This window comes from Myotis davidii, unplaced genomic scaffold (genome assembly GCF_000327345.1).
Source record: "Myotis davidii unplaced genomic scaffold, ASM32734v1 scaffold6, whole genome shotgun sequence".
NCBI lineage: Eukaryota > Metazoa > Chordata > Mammalia > Chiroptera > Vespertilionidae > Myotis > Myotis davidii.
In genome coordinates this window covers 15,123,358-15,128,308 of record NW_006383011.1, presented here as the reverse complement: position 1 = coordinate 15,128,308, position 4,951 = coordinate 15,123,358, and the positions used below count along the sequence as shown (strand labels likewise).

The 4,951-nt window shown below is 41.6% G+C and overlaps 1 pseudogene; it reads left to right on the top strand.

Moving 5' to 3' along the window:
* Window positions 1–3,291: 3,291 nt before the first annotated feature.
* On the top strand, window positions 3,292–4,022 carry LOC102754138 (annotated as a pseudogene).
* Window positions 4,023–4,951: the final 929 nt, after the last annotated feature.

The following is a 4,951-nucleotide window of genomic DNA, read 5'->3' as shown; positions in this document are numbered from 1 at the left end:
CCCTAAGAACCCTTTCTTGTGAATGAATCTCCACAGAACTAGGGTAAAGCCTCAAAGTTTGATTTTTTATTAAAATTGAATGATTTTTATCTTCTCTCCCCACCAATTAGTCCTGAGATACCATTCTCTTTAGCTAATTTTGGACGCCTCTAAGGCTTATTCATAAGCCAGCTTTCACATTTTTATCCCCATTTTATGCCCAAGAACATGCATCAAATAAATTTACATTGGCAGTAACAAAATAGTCACAGGGATGTAAGATACAGCATAGGTAACATAGTCAATAATATTGTAATAACTGCATATGGTGCCAGGTGGATTGTTTGAAATACCAGGGGGATCACTTTGTAAAATCTATGATTGTCTAATCACTATGTCTTTACCTGAAACTAATACAAAATAATATTGAATGTCAATTGTAATTGAAAAATACAAATTTTTAAATTAGTTTATGCACAGACTGTTTCTACAGGAGTGGGCCAGTTGGGGTGAAAAGCTAAACTATGCCTGTGTCCTAATCTATGTTGACACAATTTCACTGGTTAGCTATCTCCATTCAACAGACCCTCTGTTTTTTCCTACAAAGCCTTTTGGACCTAAGGATAGATGCAAAGTGTCCTCATGTCAAGATGGCTCACCAATCCTTCACCAATCTGAGATATTCTTTGAGCTATTTGTAGCATTTAGCTCCACATGCTATTTTTTTGGGGGGGGGGGAGGACTGTCCCTTTGACCAAATTAGAGATAGAAACTTGGTCCCTAACAGTGCCCCAACTGTGTAAGTGACTCAACTCACCACCCATTAGCTGCTAGCAGTATTTCAGCAAGTTCTGTCAGCTATAGGTAATGGGGAAAATGCTAACCATGGATTTGCCTTCTTTGCTTTATTATTATTATTATTATTATTATTATTATTATTTTAGAGAGAGAGAGAGAAACATTGATTTGCTGTTCCACTTATTTATGCACTCATTGGTTGATTCTTGTATGTGCCATAACCAGGGATTGAACCCGCAATCTCAGTGTATCAGGATGATGCTTAAATCAACTGAGCTATGGGGTCAGGGCAGATTTGCTTTCTATAGGACTTTATGTCATCATCATCATTATCACCACTACCCCCTACTATTCTAATCTGCTGCTTGTTCACCTAATAAGGCCTGCACAGAAATGGAAATGTGGTCATTGCTTTATCAGTTCACAAGACTTCCCTACAGACTCCTGGAAGTTCCCCTTCAGTTTTTTACAGACAGGGAACCAACAAAGACATCCTCCCTCCCCCCTCTTCCTTAATCCACATTCTTTATTTCCTTCTTCTTTCAGTTCCTTCTACCAATTCACAGCAATTACTCTCTCTCTTACTCACTCAATCCTCAATGACTGTTGATTCTTAGTACTAGGACGGGACAGCCCAGACTCCCAGGAACATCATCAGGTTGGGTAGGTTCTGAGTCAGTATTGTATACATTCATGTGTGTTGTGCCTGGTTCAGCTGGACTATGCCACGATAACTCACTCATCCTAAGAGTACCGATGACATTATGTTTGTAACATTTAGTTTATTCTTATCACACTGATTTTCTAGAGACATCTCAGTCATCCCTATTGAGACATACAGATAGTGTAAGCTCATAGTTGTCCTTTGTTTCTTTATCGTGCCTTGCAAGCCACCAATGCAATAATTCCCAGCCGGCAACATAACCAATGAAAACAGTCTTGTTAGACTCTGTCCACTTGCCAGGAGAGGGAACTTCCTCACAGTTACTGTAGCCTAATTGGTTGCTTCAGAGAAGTCATTAAACAAGAACACAGAATACAGCTCTCAGGTTTTATCAGAGCTGTGGCATACACTGTAAATGACCCATCATAAGGACCCCACCCCTCTCTCTGGTCCTGATAAGGCAAAGGTTAAGGTTCATCTCCGTCTGCCACATTCTATTTCCTTCTGTCCAAGCCAGGACACAACCTCTGGAGCCAACTGGTTCCTCTCTCGGCTGGCTCGAAGAACAATATTCTTTTTACAGTGTTGAATGGTTAAGTCATATACAAAGTAGATGCCTAAGAAATACTTATTAATGATCATGACTCAACTATTCAGGTAGTCATTAAGCTATGATTGGCTACCCGTAGCCCCTATTTGACCATATCCTCCCAGAGAAAGTACTTCCATCCCTTTCTACAAAGTCGGCCACCACCACTACATTCCACGGGGAGGGCAGGCAGCCTGGAGCTCCTGGACCTTCTTGCTAACTATTCAAAACCCACACAGCTCGGGTTCATGCTCCATCTCTCTCCAAGAGCCTGTCAGGCTAATCCTAACGTGCCTTGCATTCCCATTTACCTCGGTCACTGCCAGAACAAGCCATCAAGCCCAGCCAGTGTAGCTCAGTGGTTGAACATTGACCTGTGAACCAGGGCAATATGCCCAGGTTGCAGGGCTTGATCTCCAGGTGGGGCCTGCAGGAGGCAGCCAATCAATGATTCTCTCTCATCATTGATGTTTCTATCTCTCTCTCCCTCTCTGAAATAAAAAAAAGATATATTTTTAAAAAACTAAGCCATCAACATTGTATACTCATCCCAGTACCCTTGAGTTCCTAACCTGGTCTGAAACGCTCCCTCCCAACCTCCCCAAACTCTTCCACTGTACCCTTTGCAACTCCAAATCTGTCACCCTCAAAGGCTGTGGTAGACCCCTCCTCCTCTCTGAACATTCCTGCCACCTCCAGGAAGTATATGAACCTGGTTGCCCCAATCACCACATCTTCTGAGCAGTCCTCTCAGGTAGAAACTGGTTTTACTTCTCCCCTCATATCCATGCACCCCAGGGCCAGGGAGTGTAGTAAATGTCCTGCTTGCCATTTCCAAACTATTTCTTTACTTTCCTTCTTCTAAACCTACAGCTCCTTTAAAGTCCTCAAGCCCTTCCTTTTTCAATCACTAAATACTAGTCCCACTGACTGCCTTTCTGTTCTTCTAGCATACTTTGTATACAGTCCATTTTTCTATCTTATCTATAGCAGTATTAAGTCAAATATGCTGCTGAAATCAAGGTACAATATGCTATTATTTAAGGCAATAACTCTTTTATTGATTTTTAGAGGAAGAGGAAGGGATACACACACACACACATCACATACTCTAGAGGCCTGATGCATAAAATTTGTGCAAGGGGCTCAGCCCTCACAGCCGCAGTAGCTGCCTCAGCCCTCGCTAAGAATAATATTTGTGGGGAGACCTCGGTAGCGCCAGGCAGCAAGCCCTCGCCATTTCCAAGCGCCTGGTTTTAAAATGGCAGGGAAGACATACAAACTACTAAGCTGTGACAAGCACAAGTCTATGTTGTTGAAGAATGGACGGGACCCGGGGGAAGTGAGACCAGACATAGCTCACCAGAGTTTACTGATGCTGATGGACAGTCCCCTGAACCGAGCTGGCTTGCTGCGGTTTATACCCATACACAAGAGAATGTGCCGATTGAAGTGAACCCCAGACTCGAATTCCCAGAACCTTTGACCACTTTTGTGGCCTCATGGTTCAGCTTTTACACAAACTCAGTGTTCGAACAGCCGATGGCCCCCAGAAGCTCTTGAAGGTAATTAAAAATCCAGTGTCAGATCACTTCCCAGTTGGATGTATGAAAATTGGCACTTCTTTTTCCATCCCAGTTGTCAGTGATGTGCGAGAGTTGGTCCCCAGCAGCGACCCTCTTGTTTTTGTGGTGGAGGCCTTTGCCCATGGCAAGCTCAATGTGGAGTATACGGGGAAGATGGTGTCCATCAGCAACTACCCCCTTTCTGCTGCTCTAACCTGCGCAAAACTTACCACAGCCTTTGAGGAAGTATGGAGGGTCATTTGACAGTAGGACCTTGGTCTGAAACAGAGACTGTTGACATTGCATCCCTTGACTCTTCTAACTCCCTGTTGGATGATGACCTTCCTGAACCAAGACTGGGGTTAGTGGAAGCCAAGGCTGAATGTACATTTGCTATTTGTTTATCTTATAAACACTGTTCTTGCAAGAAAAAAAAAAGAATAATATTTGCTTTATTGAAGCTATTTTAAAATTATAGCTATTCTTTTATTCTTTCCAGTTGAAAAGTATAAGTTCAGTAGTTTTCATTTTGGTCTTATCTTTAAAATGAAAAATTTAATAAAGTAAGCAACTCATATCAATTAAAAATATGAATAATAAAATGGCAATAAATACATATCTATCAATAATTACTATAAATGCAAATGACTAAATGCTCCTATCAAAGGACATGGGTGGCTGAATGGATAAGAAAACAAGGCCCTTATAATTGCTGTCGACAAGACTTGATTCAGATGGAAAGACACACAGAGACTGAAAGACCTTTGGATGGAAAAAGCTATTTCATGAAAACAAAAACAAAGAAAAAGCTGGGGTAACAATACTTATACCAGACAAAATAGATTTAAAAACAAAGGCTATAACAAGAGACAAAGAAGGACTGCAATTCCACTTCTGGGTACTTATCTGAAGAAACCCAAAACACTAAATTGAAGACATATGCATCCATATATTCATTGCAGCGTTATTTATAATAGCCATGATATGGAAGCAACCTAAGTGTCCATCAGTAGATGTATGGTTAAAGAAGTAGTACATATGTTACTCAAGGTTCTTGGAAACTCCATAAAAATAATATTCAAGTGAGAGGTTTATTAAAAAGTTCATGCAGCCCTAGCCAGCTTGGTTCAGTGGATAGGGCATCAGCCTGCGGACTGAGGGGTCCCGGGTTCAATTCCAGCCAAGGGCACATGCCTGGGTTGCAGGCTTGTTCCTCAGTGGGGGGTGTGCGGGAGGCAGCCAATTAATAATTCTCTCTCATCATTGATGTTTCTCTCTCTCTCCCTCTCCTTTCCTCTCTGAAATTAAAGAAATATATATATATTTAAAAAAAACAAACAAACAGCCAAACCGGTT